The sequence below is a fragment of the Ambystoma mexicanum genome, chromosome 4q, assembly GCF_040938575.1.
Source record: "Ambystoma mexicanum isolate Mex_15411 chromosome 4q, UKY_AmexF1_1, whole genome shotgun sequence".
NCBI classification, from domain to species: Eukaryota; Metazoa; Chordata; class Amphibia; order Caudata; family Ambystomatidae; genus Ambystoma; species Ambystoma mexicanum.
The window spans coordinates 1047469209-1047486355 of NC_090928.1; positions in this window are offsets into that span (position 1 = coordinate 1047469209).

A 17147-nucleotide genomic window follows, 5' to 3' on the forward strand; every position below is an offset into this window, starting at 1 on the left:
GGTATCCCCATTCTCCCACTCTCCCTTCCCGATCCCATTTCCTGATTCCTGGCCCTCCCCACCTCCAGCTCCCACCCACCCTGCTCCCATTGGTCCATTGAGGCTGCCTAAGCGAGTCTAGCGACTCGTACACCCTCACCGGCTCCTTTCCACCATCGGAGCTCGGTGAGTGTGCCTAGAAGGTCTGCTGCCTTTTTCCCACCTTTTGGTGGCATCTGCGGTCCCCCATCCCCCACAGGTATCCCCCTTGTCCCCCTCTCCCTCCCCGATACCATTTCCTGATTCCCGGCCCTCCCCACCTCCAGCTCCCACCCACCCTGCTCCCATTGGTCCATTGAGGCTGCCTAAGCGAGTCTAGCGACTCGTACACCCTCACCGGCTCCTTTCCACCATCGGAGCTCGGTGAGTGTGCCTAGAAGGTCTGCTGCCTTTTTCCCACCTTTTGGTGGCATCTGCGGTCCCCCAGCCGCCACAGGTATCCACCTTGTTCTCCGCTCCCTCCCGATCCCATTTCCTGATTCCCGGCCCTTCCCACCTCCAGCTCCCACCCACCTCGCTCCCATTGGTCCATTGAGGCTGCCTAAGTGAGTCTAGTGACTCGTACACCCTCACCGGCTCCTTTCCACCATCGGAGCTCGGTGAGTGTGCCTAGAAGGTCTGCTGCCTTTTTCCCACCTTTTGGTGGCATCTGTGGCCCCACAGCCACCCAGGTATCCCCTTGTCCCCCTCTCCCTCCCCAATCCCATTTCCTGATTCCCGGCCCTCCCCACCTCCAGCTCCCACCCACCCCGCTCCCATTGGTCCATTGAGGCTGCCTAAGTGAGTCTAGCGACTCGTACACCATCACCGGCTCCTTTCCACCATAGGAGCTCGGTGAGTGTGCCTAGAAGGTCTGCTGCCTTTTTCCCACCTTTTGGTGGCATCTGCGGTCCCCCAGCCCCACCCAGGTATCCCCTTTGTCCCCCACTCCCTCCCCGATTCCATTTCCTGATTCCCGGCCCTCCCCACCTCCAGTTCCCACCCACCCCGCTCCCATTGGTCCATTGAGGCTGCCTAAGCGAGTCTATCGACTCGTACACCCTCACCGGCTCCTATCCACCATCGGAGCTCGGTGAGTGTGCCTAGAAGGTCTGCTGCCTTTTTCCCACCTTTTGGTGGCATCTGTGGTCCCCCAGCACCCCCAGGTATCCCCCTTTTCCCCCGCTCCCTCCCTGATCCCATTTCCTAATTCCTGGCCCTCCCCACCTCCAGCTCCCCCCATCCCTCTCCCATTGGTCCATTGAGGCTGCCTAAGCGAGTCTAGCGACTCGTACACCCTCAACGGATCCTTTCCACCATCAGAGCTTGGTGAGTGTGCCTAGAAGGTCTGCTGCCTTTTTCCCACCTTTTGGTGGCATCTGCGGTCCCCCAGCCCCCCCGGGTATCCCCTTTGTCCCCCGCTCCCTCCCCGATCTCATTTCCTGATTCCCGGCCCTCCCCACCTCCAGCTCCCGCCCACCCTGCTTCCATTGGTCCATTGAGGCTGCCTAAGCGAGTCTAGCGACTCGTACACCCTCACCGGCTCCTTTCCACCATCAGAGCTCGGTGAGTGTTCCTAGAAGGTCTGCTACCTTTTTTCCACCTTTTGGTGACATCTGCGGTCCCCCAGCACCCCCAGGTATCCCCCTTGACCCCCGCTCCCTCCCCAATCCCATTTCCGGATTCCCGGCCCTTCCCACCTCCAGCTCCCACCCACCTCGCTCCCATTAGTCCATTGAGGCTTCCTAAGTGAGTCTAGTGACTCGTACACCCTCACCGGCTCCTTTCCACCATCGGAGCTCGGTGAGTGTGCCTAGAAGGTCTGCTGCCTTTTTCCCACCTTTTGGTGGCCCCCCAGCCACCCAGGTATCCCCTTGTCCCCCTCTCCCTCCCCGATCCCATTTCCTGATTCCCGGCCCTCCCCACCTCCAGCTCCCACCCACCCCGCTCCCATTGGTCCATTGAGGCTGCCTAAGCAAGTCTATCGACTCGTACACCCTGACCGGCTCCTTTCCACCATCGGAGCTCAGTGAGTGTGCCTAGAAGGTCTGCTGCCTTTTTCCCACCTTTTGGTGGCATCTGCGGTCCCCCAGCACCCCCAGGTATCCCCCTTGTCCCCCGCTACCTCCATGATCCCATTTCCTAATTCCTGGCCCTCCCCACCTCCAGCTCCCGCCCAACCCTCTCCCATTGGTCCATTGAGGCTGCCTAAGCGAGTCTAGCGACTCGTACACCCTCACGGCTCCTTTCCACCATCGAAGCTTAGTGAGTGTGCCTAGAAGGTCTGCTGCCTTTTTCCCACCTGTTGGTGGCATCTGTGGTCCCCCAGCCCCCCACATATCCCCCTTGTCCCCCTCTCCCTCCCCGATCCCATTTCCTGATACCCGGCCCTCCCCACCTCCAGCTCCCGCCCACCCCGCTCCCATTGGTCCATTGAGGCTGCCTAAGAGAGTCTAGCGACTCGTACACCCTCACCGGATCCTTTCCACCATCGGAGCTCGGTGAGTGTGCCTAGAAGGTCTGCTGCCTTTTTCCCACCTTTTGGTGGCATCTGCGGTCCCCCAGCCCCCCCGGGTATCCCCCTTGTCCCCCGCTCCCTCCCCGATCTCATTTCCTGATTCCCGGCCCTCCCCACCTCCAGCTCCCGCCCACCCTGCTTCCATTGGTCCATTGAGGCTGCAAACGCGAATCTAGCGACTCGTACACCCTCACCGGCTCCTTTCCACCATCAGAGCTCGGCGAGTGTGCCTAGAAGGTCTGCTGCCTTTTTTCCACCTTTTGGTGACATCTGCGGTCCCCCAGCACCCGCAGGTATCCCCCTTGACCCCCGCTCTCTCCCCGAGCCCATTTCCTAATTCCCGGCCCTCCCCACCACCAGCTCCCATCCACCCCACTCCCATTGGTCCATTGAGGCTGCCTAAGCGAGTCTAGCGACTCGTACACCCTCACCGGCTCCTTTCCACCATCGGAGCTCGGTGAGTGTGCCTAGAAGGTCTGCTGCCTTTTTCCCACCTCCCAGGTATCCCCCTTGTCCCCCGTTCCCTCCCCGATCCCATTTCCTGATTCCCGGCCCTCCCCACCTCCAGCTCCCGCCCACCCCGCTCCCATTGGTCCATTGAGGCTGCCTAAGCGAGTCTAGCGACTTGTGCACCTTCACGGGCTCCTTTCCACCATCGGTGCTCGGTGAGTGTGCCTAGAAGGTCTGCTGCCTTTTTCCCACATTTTGTTGGCATCTGCGGTCCCCCAGCCCCCCCAGGTAGCCCCCTTGTCCCCCTCTCCCTCCCTGATACCATTTCCTGATTCCCACCCCTCCCCACCTCCAGCTCCCACCCACCCTGCTCCCATTGGTCCATTGAGGCTGCCTAAGCGAGTCTAGCGACTCGTACAACCTCACCAGCTCCTTTCCACCATCGGAGCTCGGTGAGTGTGCCTAGAAGGTCTGCTGCCTTTTTCCCACCTTTTGGTGGCATCTGCGGTCCCCCAGCCCCCCCAGGTATCCACCTTGTCCCCCGCTCCCTCTCCGATCCCATTTCCTGACTCCCGGCCCTTCCCACCTCCAGCTCCCACCCACCTCGCTCCCATTGGTCCATTGAGGCTGCCTAAGCGAGTCTAGCGACTCGTACATCATCAACGGCTCCTTTCCACCATCGGAGCTCGGTGAGTGTGCCTAGAAGGTCTGCTGCCTTTTTCCCACCTTTAGGTGGCATCTGCGGTCCCCCAGCCCCACCCAGGTATCCCTTTTGTCCCCCACTCCCTCCCAGATCCCATTTCCTGATTCCCGGCCCTCCCCACCTCCAGCTCCCACCCACCCCGCTCCCATTGGTCCATTGAGGCTGCCTAAGCGAGTCTATCGACTCGTACACCCTCACCGGCTCCTTTCCACCATCAGAGCTCGGTGAGTGTGACTAGAAGGTCTTCTGACTTTTTTCCCCCTTATGGTGACATCTGTGGTCCCCCAGCACCCCCAGGTATCCCCCCTGACCCCCGCTCCCTCCCCGATCCCATTTCTTAATTCCCGGCCCTCCCCACCCTCAGCTCCCATCCACCCCACTCCCATTGGTCCATTGAGGCTGCCTAAGCGAGTCTAGCGACTCGTACACCCTCACCGGCTCCTTTCCACCATCGGAGCTCGGTGAGTGTGCCTAGAAGGTCTGCTGCCTTTTTCCCACCTCCCAGGTATCCCCCTTGTCCCCCTCTACCTCCCCGATCCCATTTCCTGATTCCCGGCCCTCCCCACCTCCAGCTCCCGCCCACCCCGCTCCCATTGGTCCATTGAGGCTGCCTAAGCGAGTCTAGCGACTTGTGCACCTTCACGGGCTCCTTTCCACCATCGGTGCTCGGTGAGTGTGCCTAGAAGGTCTGCTGCCTTTTTCCCACCTTTTGTTGGCATCTGCGGTCCCCCAGCCCCCCCAGGTAGCCCCTTTGTCCCCCTCTCCCTCCCTGATACCATTTCCTGATTCCCACCCCTCCCCACCTCCAGCTCCCACCCACCCTGCTCCCATTGGTCCATTGAGGCTGCCTAAGCGAGTCTAGCGACTCGTACAACCTCACCGGCTCCTTTCCACCATCGGAGCTCGGTGAGTGTGCCTAGAAGGTCTGCTGCCTTTTTCCCACCTTTTGGTGGCATCTGCGGTCCCCCAGCCCCCCCAGGTATCCACCTTGTCCCCCGCTCCCTCTCCGATCCCATTTCCTGACTCCCGGCCCTTCCCACCTCCAGCTCCCACCCACCTTGCTCCCATTGGTCCATTGAGGCTGCCTAAGCGAGTCTAGCGACTCGTACATCATCAACGGCTCCTTTCCACCATCGGAGCTCGGTGAGTGTGCCTAGAAGGTCTGCTGCCTTTTTCCCACCTTTAGGTGGCATCTGCGGTCCCCCAGCCCCACCCAGGTATCCCTTTTGTCCCCCACTCCCTCCCAGATCCCATTTCCTGATTCCCGGCCCTCCCCACCTCCAGCTCCCACCCACCCCGCTCCCATTGGTCCATTGAGGCTGCCTAAGCGAGTCTATCGACTCGTACACCCTCACCGGCTCCTTTCCACCATCGGAGCTCGGTGAGTGTGCCTAGAAGGTCTTCTGCCTTTTTTCCACCTTATGGTGACATCTGTGGTCCCCCAGCACCCCCAGGTATCCCCCCTGACGCCCGCTCTCTCCCCGATCCCATTTCTTAATTCCCGGCCCTCTCCACCCTCAGCTCCCATCCACCCCACTCCCATTGGTCCATTGAGGCTGCCTAAGCGAGTCTAGCGACTCGTACACCCTCACCGGCTCCTTTCCACCATCGGAGCTCGGTGAGTGTGCCTAGAAGGTCTGCTGCCTTTTTCCCACCTCCCAGGTATCCCCCTTGTCCCCCTCTACCTCCCCGATCCCATTTCCTGATTCCCGGCCCTCCCCACCTCCAGCTCCCGCCCACCCCGCTCCCATTGATCCATTGAGGCTGCCTAAGCGAGTCTAGCGACTCGTACACCCTCACCGGCTCCTTTCCACCATCGGAGCTCGGTGAGTGTGCCTAGAAGGTCTGCTGCCTTTTTCCCACCTTTTGGTGGCATCTGCGGTCCTCCAGCCCCCCCAGGTATCCCCCTTGTCCCCTGATCCCTCCCCGATCACATTTCCCGATTCCCGGCCCTCCCCACCTCCAGCTCTCGCCCACCCCACTCCGATTGGTCCATTGAGGCTGCCTAAGCGAGTCTAGCGGCTCGTACACCCTCACCGACTCCTTTCCACCATTGGAGCTCGGTGAGTGTGCCTAGAAGGTCTGCTGCCTCTTCCCACCTTTTGGTGGCATCTGCGATCCCCCAGCCCCCCAGGTATCCCCCTTGTCCCCCTCTCCGTCACCGATCCCATTTCCCGATTCCCGGCCCTCCCCACCTCCAGCTCCCGCCCACCCCGCTCCCATAGGTCCATTGATGCTGCCTAAGTGAGTCTAGCGAATTGTGCACCTTCACCGGCTCCTTTCCAGCATCGGAGCTCGGTGAGTGTGCCTAGAAGGTCTGCTGCCTTTTCCCACCTTTTGGTGGCATCTGCGGTCCCCCAGCCCCCCAGGTATCCCCATTGTCCCCCGCTCCCTCCCCGATCCCATTCCCTGATTCCCGGCCCTCCCTACCTCCAGCTCCCACCTACCCCGCTCCCATTGGTCTATTTAGGCTGCCTAAGCGAGTCTAGCGACTCGTACACCCTCACCGGCTCCTTTCCACCATCGGAGCTCAGTGAGTGTGCCTAGAAGGTCTACTGCCTTTTTCCCACCTTTTGGTGGCATCTGTGGCCCCCCAGACGCCCAGGTATCCCCTTGTCCCACTCTCCCTCCCCGATCCCATTTCCTGATTCCCGGCCCTCCCCACCTCCAGCTCCCGCCCACCCTGCTCCCATTGGTCCATTGAGGCTGCCTAAGCGAGTCTAGCGACTCGTACACCCTCACCGGCTCCTTTCCACCATCAGAGCTCGGTGAGTGTGCCTAGAAGGTCTGCTGACTTTTTCCCACTGCATCTGCGGTCCCCCAGCACCCCCAGGTATCCCCCTTGTCCCCGCTCCCTCCCTGATCCCATTTCCTAATTCCTGGCACTCCCCATCTCCAGCTCCCGCCCACCCCTCTCCCAAATGTCCATTGAGGCTGCCTAAGCGAGTCTAGCAACTCGTACACCCTCACCGGCTCCTTTACACCATCGGAGCTTGGTGAGTGTGCCAAGAAGGTCTGCTGCCTTTTTCCCACCTTTTGGTGGCATCTGCGGTCCCCCAGCCCCCACGTATCCCCCTTGTCCCCCTCTCCCTCCCTGATCGCATTTCCTGATTCCCGACCCTCCCCACCTCCAGCTCCCGCCCAAACCGCTCCCATTGGTCCATTGAGGCTGCCTAAGCGAGTCTAGCGACTCGTACACCCTCACCGGCTCCTTTCCACCATCGGAGCTTGGTGAGTGTGCCTAGAAGGTCTGCTGCCTTTTCACCACCTTTTGGTGGCATCTGCGGTCCCCCAGCCCCCCAGGTATCCCCCTTGTCCCCCTCTCCCTCCCCGATCCCATTTCCTGATTCCCGGCCCTCCCCACCTCCAGCTCCCACTCACCCCACTCCCATTGGTCCATTGAGGCTGCCTAAGCGAGTCTAGCGACTTGTACATCCTCACCGGCTCCTTTCCACCATCGGAGCTCGGTGAGTGTGCCTAGAAGTTCTGCTGTCTTTTTCCCACCTTTTGGTGGCATCTGAGGTCCCCCAGCCCCCCCGGGTATCCACCTTGTCCCCCGCTCCCTCCCCGATCCCATTTCCTGATTCCCGGCCCTTCCCACCTCCAGCTCCCACCCACCCCGCTCCCATTGGTCCATTGAGGCTGCCTAAGCGAGTCTAGCGACTGGTACACCCTCACCGGCTCCTTTCCACCATCGGAGCTCGGTGAGTGTGCCTAGAAGGTCTGCTGCCTTTTTCCCACCTTTTGGTGGCATCTGTGGCCCCCAGGCCGCCCAGTTATCTCCTTGTCCCCCTCTCCCTCCCCGATCCCATTTCCTGATTCCCGGCCCTCCCCACCTCCAGCTCCCGCCCACCCAGCTCCCATTGGTCCATTGAGGCTGCCTAAGCGAGTCTAGCGACTCGTACACCCTCACCGGCTCTTTCCACCATCGGAGCTCGGTGAGTGTGCCTAGAAGGTCTTCTGCCTTTTTTCCACCTTATGGTGACATCTGTGGTCCCCCAGCACCCCCAGGTATCCCCCCTGACCCCCGCTCTCTCCCCGATCCCATTTCTTAATTCCCGGCCCTCTCCACCCTCAGCTCCCATCCACCCCACTCCCATTGGTCCATTGAGGCTGCCTAAGCGAGTCTAGCGACTCGTACACCCTCACCGGCTCCTTTCCACCATCGGAGCTCGGTGAGTGTGCCTAGAAGGTCTGCTGCCTTTTTCCCACCTCCCAGGTATCCCCCTTGTCCCCCTCTACCTCCCCGATCCCATTTCCTGATTCCCGGCCCTCCCCACCTCCAGCTCCCGCCCACCCCGCTCCCATTGATCCATTGAGGCTGCCTAAGCGAGTCTAGCGACTCGTACACCCTCACCGGCTCCTTTCCACCATCGGAGCTCGGTGAGTGTGCCTAGAAGGTCTGCTGCCTTTTTCCCACCTTTTGGTGGCATCTGCGGTCCTCCAGCCCCCCCAGGTATCCCCCTTGTCCCCTGATCCCTCCCCGATCACATTTCCCGATTCCCGGCCCTCCCCACCTCCAGCTCTCGCCCACCCCACTCCGATTGGTCCATTGAGGCTGCCTAAGCGAGTCTAGCGGCTCGTACACCCTCACCGACTCCTTTCCACCATTGGAGCTCGGTGAGTGTGCCTAGAAGGTCTGCTGCCTCTTCCCACCTTTTGGTGGCATCTGCGATCCCCCAGCCCCCCAGGTATCCCCCTTGTCCCCCTCTCCCTCACCGATCCCATTTCCCGATTCCCGGCCCTCCCCACCTCCAGCTCCCGCCCACCCCGCTCCCATAGGTCCATTGATGCTGCCTAAGTGAGTCTAGCGACTTGTGCACCTTCACCGGCTCCTTTCCAGCATCGGAGCTCGGTGAGTGTGCCTAGAAGGTCTGCTGCCTTTTCCCACCTTTTGGTGGCATCTGCGGTCCCCCAGCCCCCCAGGTATCCCCATTGTCCCCCGCTCCCTCCCCGATCCCATTCCCTGATTCCCGGCCCTCCCTACCTCCAGCTCCCACCTACCCCGCTCCCATTGGTCTATTTAGGCTGCCTAAGCGAGTCTAGCGACTCGTACACCCTCACCGGCTCCTTTCCACCATCGGAGCTCAGTGAGTGTGCCTAGAAGGTCTACTGCCTTTTTCCCACCTTTTGGTGGCATCTGTGGCCCCCCAGCCGCCCAGGTATCCCCTTGTCCCACTCTCCCTCCCCGATCCCATTTCCTGATTCCCGGCCCTCCCCACCTCCAGCTCCCGCCCACCCTGCTCCCATTGGTCCATTGAGGCTGCCTAAGCGAGTCTAGCGACTCGTACACCCTCACCGGCTCCTTTCCACCATCAGAGCTCGGTGAGTGTGCCTAGAAGGTCTGCTGACTTTTTCCCACCTTTTGGTGGCATCTGCGGTCCCCCAGCACCCCCAGGTATCCCCCTTGTCCCCGCTCCCTCCCTGATCCCATTTCCTAATTCCTGGCACTCCCCATCTCCAGCTCCCGCCCACCCCTCTCCCAAATGTCCATTGAGGCTGCCTAAGCGAGTCTAGCAACTCGTACACCCTCACCGGCTCCTTTACACCATCGGAGCTTGGTGAGTGTGCCAAGAAGGTCTGCTGCCTTTTTCCCACCTTTTGGTGGCATCTGCGGTCCCCCAGCCCCCACGTATCCCCCTTGTCCCCCTCTCCCTCCCTGATCGCATTTCCTGATTCCCGACCCTCCCCACCTCCAGCTCCCGCCCAAACCGCTCCCATTGGTCCATTGAGGCTGCCTAAGCGAGTCTAGCGACTCGTACACCCTCACCGGCTCCTTTCCACCATCGGAGCTTGGTGAGTGTGCCTAGAAGGTCTGCTGCCTTTTCACCACATTTTGGTGGCATCTGCGGTCCCCCAGCCCCCCAGGTATCCCCCTTGTCCCCCTCTCCCTCCCCGATCCCATTTCCTGATTCCCGGCCCTCCCCACCTCCAGCTCCCACTCACCCCACTCCCATTGGTCCATTGAGGCTGCCTAAGCGAGTCTAGCGACTTGTACATCCTCACCGGCTCCTTTCCACCATCGGAGCTCGGTGAGTGTGCCTAGAAGTTCTGCTGTCTTTTTCCCACCTTTTGGTGGCATCTGAGGTCCCCCAGCCCCCCCGGGTATCCACCTTGTCCCCCGCTCCATCCCCGATCCCATTTCCTGATTCCCGGCCCTTCCCACCTCCAGCTCCCACCCACCCCGCTCCCATTGGTCCATTGAGGCTGCCTAAGCGAGTCTAGCGACTGGTACACCCTCACCGGCTCCTTTCCACCATCGGAGCTCGGTGAGTGTGCCTAGAAGGTCTGCTGCCTTTTTCCCACCTTTTGGTGGCATCTGTGGCCCCTAGGCCGCCCAGTTATCTCCTTGTCCCCCTCTCCCTCCCCGATCCCATTTCCTGATTCCCGGCCCTCCCCACCTCCAGCTCCCGCCCACCCAGCTCCCATTGGTCCATTGAGGCTGCCTAAGCGAGTCTAGCGACTCGTACACCCTCACCGGCTCTTTCCACCATCGGAGCTCGGTGAGTGTGCCTAGAAGGTCTGCTGCCTTTTTCCCACCTTTTGGTGGCATCTGCGGTCCCCCAGCCCCCCACGTATCCCCCTTGTCCCCCTATCCCTCCCCGATCGCATTTTCTGATTCCCAGCCCTCCCCACCTCCAGCTCCCGCCCACCCCACTCCCATTGGTCCATTGAGGCTGCCTAAGCAGAGTCTAGCGACTCGTACACCCTCACCGGCTCCTTTCCACCATTGGAGCTTGGTGAGTGTGCCTAGAAGGTCTGCTGTCTTTTCCCCACCTTTTGGTGGCATCTGCGGTCCCCCAGCCCCCAGGAATCCCCCTTGTCCCCCTCTCCCTCCCCGATCCCATTTCCTGATTCCCAGCCCTCCCCACCTCCAGCTCCCACCCACCCCACTCCCATTGGTCCATTGAGGCTGCCTAAGCGAGTCTAGCGACTTGTACACCCTCACCGGCTCCTTTCCAACATCGGAGCTCGGTGAGTGTGCCTTGAAGGTCTGCTGTCTTTTTCCCACCTTTTGGTGCCATCTGAGGTCCCCCAGCCCCCCCGGGTATCCACCTTGTCCCCCGCTCCCTCCCCGATCCCATTTCCTGATTCCAGGCCCTTCCCACCTCCAGCTCCCACCCACCTCGCTCCCATTGGTCCATTGAGGCTGCCTAAGCGAGTCTAGCGACTCGTACACCCTCACCGGCTCCTTTCCACCATCGGAGCTCAGTGAGTGTGCCTAGAAGGTCTGCTGTCTTTTTCCCACCTTTTGGTGCCATCTGAGGTCCCCCAGCCCCCCCGGGTATCCACCTTGTCCTCCGCTCCCTCCCCGATCCCATTTCCTGATTCCCGGCCCTTCCCACCTCCAGCTCCGGCCCACCCCGCTCCCATTGGTCCATTGAGGCTGCCTAAGCGAGTCTAGCGACTCGTACACCCTCACCTGCTCCTTTCCACCATCAGAGCTCAGTGAGTGTGCCTAGAAGGTCTGCTGACTTTTTCCCACCTTTTGGTGGCATCTGCGGTCCCCCAGCACCCCCAGGTATCCCCCTTGTCCCCGCTCCCTCCCTGATCCCATTTCCTAATTCCTGGCACTCCCCACCTCCAGCTCCCGCCCACCCCTCTCCCAAATGTCCATTGAGGCTGCCTAAGCGAGTCTAGCAACTCGTACACCCTCACCGGCTCCTTTCCACCATCGGAGCTTGGTGAGTGTGCCGAGAAGGTCTGCTGCCTTTTTCCCACCTTTTGGTGGCATCTCCGGTCCCCCAGCCCCCACGTATCCCCCTTGTCCCCCTCTCCCTCCCTGATCGCATTTCCTGATTCCCGACCCTCCCGACCTCCAGCTCCCACCCACCCCGCTCCCATTGGTCCATTGAGGCTGCCTAAGCGAGTCTATCGACTCGTACACCCTCACCGGCTCCTATCCACCATCGGAGCTCGGTGAGTGTGCCTAGAAGGTCTACTGCCTTTTTCCCACCTTTTGGTGGCATCTGCGGTCCCCCAGCACCCCCAGGTATCCCCCTACTCCCCCGCTCCCTCCCTGATCCCATTTCCTAATTCCTGGCCCTCCCCACCTCCAGCTCCCGCCCATCCCTCTCCCATTGGTCCATTGCGGTTGCCTAAGCGAGTCTAGCGACTCGTACACCCTCACCGGCTCCTTTCCACCATCAGAGCTCGGTGAGTGTTCCTAGAAGGTCTGCTACCTTTTTTCCACCTTTTGGTGACATCTGCGGTCCCCCAGCACCCCCAGGTATCCCCCTTGACCCCCGCTCCCTCCCCAATCCCATTTCCGGATTCCCGGCCCTTCCCACCTCCAGCTCCCACCCACCTCGCTCCCATTGGTCCATTGAGGCTTCCTAAGTGAGTCTAGTGACTCGTACACCCTCACTGGCTCCTTTCCACCATCGGAGCTCGGTGAGTGTGCCTAGAAGGTCTGCTGCCTTTTTCCCACCTTTTGGTGGCCCCCCAGCCACCCAGGTATCCCCTTGTCCCCCTCTCCCTCCCCAATCCAATTTCCTGATTCCCGGCCCTCCCCACCTCCAGCTCCCACCCACCCCGCTCCCATTGGTCCATTGAGGCTGCCTAAGCAAGTCTATCAACTCGTACACCCTCACCGGCTCCTTTCCACCATCGGAGCTCGGTGAGTGTGCCTAGAAGGTCTGCTGCCTTTTTCCCACCTTTTGGTGGCATCTGCGGTCCCCCAGCACCCCCAGGTATCCCCCTTGTCCCCTGCTCCCTCCCTGATCCCATTTCCTAATTCCTGGCCCTCCCCACCTCCAGCTCCCGCCCACCCCTCTCCCATTGGTCCATTGAGGCTGCCTAAGCGAGTCTAGCGACTCGTACACCCTCACGGCTCCTTTCCACCATCGAAGCTTGGTGAGTGTGCCTAGAAGGTCTGCTGCCTTTTCCCACCTGTTGGTGGCATCTGTGGTCCCCCAGCCCCCCACGTATCCCCCTTGTCCCCCTCTCCCTCCCCGATCCCATTTCCTGATTCCCGGCCCTCCCCACCTCCAGCTCCCGCCCACCCCGCTCCCATTGGTCCATTGAGGCTGCCTAAGCGAGTCTAGCGACTCGTACACCCTCACCGGATCCTTTCCACCATCGGAGCTCGGTGAGTGTGCGTAGAAGGTCTGCTGCCTTTTTCCCACCTTTTGGTGGCATCTGCGGTCCCCCAGCCCCCCTGGGTATCCCCCTTGTCCCCCGCTCCCTCCACGATCTCATTTCCTGATTCCCGGCCCTCCCCACCTCCAGCTCCCGCCCACCCTGCTTCCATTGGTCCATTGAGGCTGCCTACGCGAATCTAGCGACTCGTACACCCTCACCGGCTCCTTTCCACCATCAGAGCTCGGCGAGTGTGCCTAGAAGGTTTGCTGCCTTTTTTCCACCTTTTGGTGACATCTGCGGTCCCCCAGCACCCGCAGGTATCCCCCTTGATCCCCGCTCTCTCCCCGAGCCCATTTCCTAATTCCCGGCCCTCCCCACCACCAGCTCCCATCCACCCCACTCCCATTGGTCCATTGAGGCTGCCTAAGCGAGTCTAGTGACTCGTACACCCTCACCGGCTCCTTTCCACCATCGGAGCTCGGTGAGTGTGCCTAGGTCTGCTGCCTTTTTCCCACCTCCCAGGTATCCCCCTTGTCCCCCTCTCCCTCCCCGATCCCATTTCCTGATTCCCGGCCCTCCCCACCTCCAGCTCCCGCCCACCCCGCTCCCATTGGTCCATTGAGGCTGCCTAAGCGAGTCTAGCGACTTGTGCACCTTCACCGGCTCCTTTCCACCATCGGTGCTCGGTGAGTGTGCCTAGAAGGTCTGCTGCCTTTTTCCCACCTTTTGGTGACATCTGCGATCCCCCAGCCCCCCAGGTATCCCCCTTGTCCCCCGTTCCCTCCCCAATCCCATTTCCTGATTCCCGGCCCTCCCCACCTCCAGCTCTTACCCACCCCGCTCCCATTGGTCATTGAGGCTGCCTAAGCGAGTCTAGCGACTCGTATACCTTTACCGGCTCCTTTCCACCATCGGAGCTCGGTGAGTGTGCCTAGAAGGTCTGCTGCCTTTTTCCCACCTTTTGTTGGCATCTGCGGTCCCCCAGCCCCCCCAGGTAGCCCCCTTGTCCCCCTCTCCCTCCCTGATACCATTTCCTGATTCCCACCCCTACCCACCTCCAGCTCCCACCCACCCTGCTCCCATTGGTCCATTGAGGCTGCCTAAGCGAGTCTAGCGACTCGTACACCCTCACCAGCTCCTTTGCACCATCGGAGCTCGGTGAGTGTGCCTAGAAGGTCTGCTGCCTTTTTCCCACCTTTTGGTGGCATCTGCAGTCCCCCAGCCCCCCCAGGTATCCACCTTGTCCCCCGCTCCCTCTCCGATCCCATTTCCTGACTCCCGGCCCTTCCCACCTCCAGCTCCCACCCACCTCGCTCCCATTGGTCCATTGAGGCTGCCTAAGCGAGTCTAGCGACTCGTACACCATCACCGGCTCCTTTCCACCATCGGAGCTCGGTGAGTGTGCCTAGAAGGTCTGCTGCCTTTTTCCCACCTTTAGGTGGCATCTGCGGTCCCCCAGCCCCACCCAGGTATCCCTTTTGTCCCCCACTCCCTCCCAGATCCCATTTCCTGATTCCCGGCCCTCCCCACCTCCAGCTCCCACCCACCCCGCTCCCATTGGTCCATTGAGGCTGCCTAAGCGAGTCTATCGACTCGTACACCCTCACCGGCTCCTATCCACCATCGGAGCTCGGTGAGTGTGCCTAGAAGGTCTACTGCCTTTTTCCCACCTTTTGGTGGCATCTGCGGTCCCCCAGCACCCCCAGGTATCCCCCTACTCCCCCGCTCCCTCCCTGATCCCATTTCCTAATTCCTGGCCCTCCCCACCTCCAGCTCCCGCCCATCCCTCTCCCATTGGTCCATTGCGGTTGCCTAAGCGAGTCTAGCGACTCGTACACCCTCACCGGCTCCTTTCCACCATCAGAGCTCGGTGAGTGTTCCTAGAAGGTCTGCTACCTTTTTTCCACCTTTTGGTGACATCTGCGGTCCCCCAGCACCCCCAGGTATCCCCCTTGACCCCCGCTCCCTCCCCAATCCCATTTCCGGATTCCCGGCCCTTCCCACCTCCAGCTCCCACCCACCTCGCTCCCATTGGTCCATTGAGGCTTCCTAAGTGAGTCTAGTGACTCGTACACCCTCACTGGCTCCTTTCCACCATCGGAGCTCGGTGAGTGTGCCTAGAAGGTCTGCTGCCTTTTTCCCACCTTTTGGTGGCCCCCCAGCCACCCAGGTATCCCCTTGTCCCCCTCTCCCTCCCCAATCCAATTTCCTGATTCCCGGCCCTCCCCACCTCCAGCTCCCACCCACCCCGCTCCCATTGGTCCATTGAGGCTGCCTAAGCAAGTCTATCAACTCGTACACCCTCACCGGCTCCTTTCCACCATCGGAGCTCGGTGAGTGTGCCTAGAAGGTCTGCTGCCTTTTTCCCACCTTTTGGTGGCATCTGCGGTCCCCCAGCACCCCCAGGTATCCCCCTTGTCCCCTGCTCCCTCCCTGATCCCATTTCCTAATTCCTGGCCCTCCCCACCTCCAGCTCCCGCCCACCCCTCTCCCATTGGTCCATTGAGGCTGCCTAAGCGAGTCTAGCGACTCGTACACCCTCACGGCTCCTTTCCACCATCGAAGCTTGGTGAGTGTGCCTAGAAGGTCTGCTGCCTTTTCCCACCTGTTGGTGGCATCTGTGGTCCCCCAGCCCCCCACGTATCCCCCTTGTCCCCCTCTCCCTCCCCGATCCCATTTCCTGATTCCCGGCCCTCCCCACCTCCAGCTCCCGCCCACCCCGCTCCCATTGGTCCATTGAGGCTGCCTAAGCGAGTCTAGCGACTCGTACACCCTCACCGGATCCTTTCCACCATCGGAGCTCGGTGAGTGTGCGTAGAAGGTCTGCTGCCTTTTTCCCACCTTTTGGTGGCATCTGCGGTCCCGCAGCCCCCCTGGGTATCCCCCTTGTCCCCCGCTCCCTCCACGATCTCATTTCCTGATTCCCGGCCCTCCCCACCTCCAGCTCCCGCCCACCCTGCTTCCATTGGTCCATTGAGGCTGCCTACGCGAATCTAGCGACTCGTACACCCTCACCGGCTCCTTTCCACCATCAGAGCTCGGCGAGTGTGCCTAGAAGGTTTGCTGCCTTTTTTCCACCTTTTGGTGACATCTGCGGTCCCCCAGCACCCGCAGGTATCCCCCTTGATCCCCGCTCTCTCCCCGAGCCCATTTCCTAATTCCCGGCCCTCCCCACCACCAGCTCCCATCCACCCCACTCCCATTGGTCCATTGAGGCTGCCTAAGCGAGTCTAGTGACTCGTACACCCTCACCGGCTCCTTTCCACCATCGGAGCTCGGTGAGTGTGCCTAGGTCTGCTGCCTTTTTCCCACCTCCCAGGTATCCCCCTTGTCCCCCTCTCCCTCCCCGATCCCATTTCCTGATTCCCGGCCCTCCCCACCTCCAGCTCCCGCCCACCCCGCTCCCATTGGTCCATTGAGGCTGCCTAAGCGAGTCTAGCGACTTGTGCACCTTCACCGGCTCCTTTCCACCATCGGTGCTCGGTGAGTGTGCCTAGAAGGTCTGCTGCCTTTTTCCCACCTTTTGGTGACATCTGCGATCCCCCAGCCCCCCAGGTATCCCCCTTGTCCCCCGTTCCCTCCCCAATCCCATTTCCTGATTCCCGGCCCTCCCCACCTCCAGCTCTTACCCACCCCGCTCCCATTGGTCATTGAGGCTGCCTAAGCGAGTCTAGCGACTCGTATACCTTTACCGGCTCCTTTCCACCATCGGAGCTCGGTGAGTGTGCCTAGAAGGTCTGCTGCCTTTTTCCCACCTTTTGTTGGCATCTGCGGTCCCCCAGCCCCCCCAGGTAGCCCCCTTGTCCCCCTCTCCCTCCCTGATACCATTTCCTGATTCCCACCCCTACCCACCTCCAGCTCCCACCCACCCTGCTCCCATTGGTCCATTGAGGCTGCCTAAGCGAGTCTAGCGACTCGTACACCCTCACCAGCTCCTTTCCACCATCGGAGCTCGGTGAGTGTGCCTAGAAGGTCTGCTGCCTTTTTCCCACCTTTTGGTGGCATCTGCAGTCCCCCAGCCCCCCCAGGTATCCACCTTGTCCCCCGCTCCCTCTCCGATCCCATTTCCTGACTCCCGGCCCTTCCCACCTCCAGCTCCCACCCACCTCGCTCCCATTGGTCCATTGAGGCTGCCTAAGCGAGTCTAGCGACTCGTACACCATCACCGGCTCCTTTCCACCATCGGAGCTCGGTGAGTGTGCCTAGAAGGTCTGCTGCCTTTTTCCCACCTTTAGGTGGCATCTGCGGTCCCCCAGCCCCACCCAGGTATCCCTTTTGTCCCCCACTCCCTCCCAGATCCCATTTCCTGATTCCCGGCCCTCCCCACCTCCAGCTCCCACCCACCCCGCTCCCATTGGTCCATTGAGGCTGCCC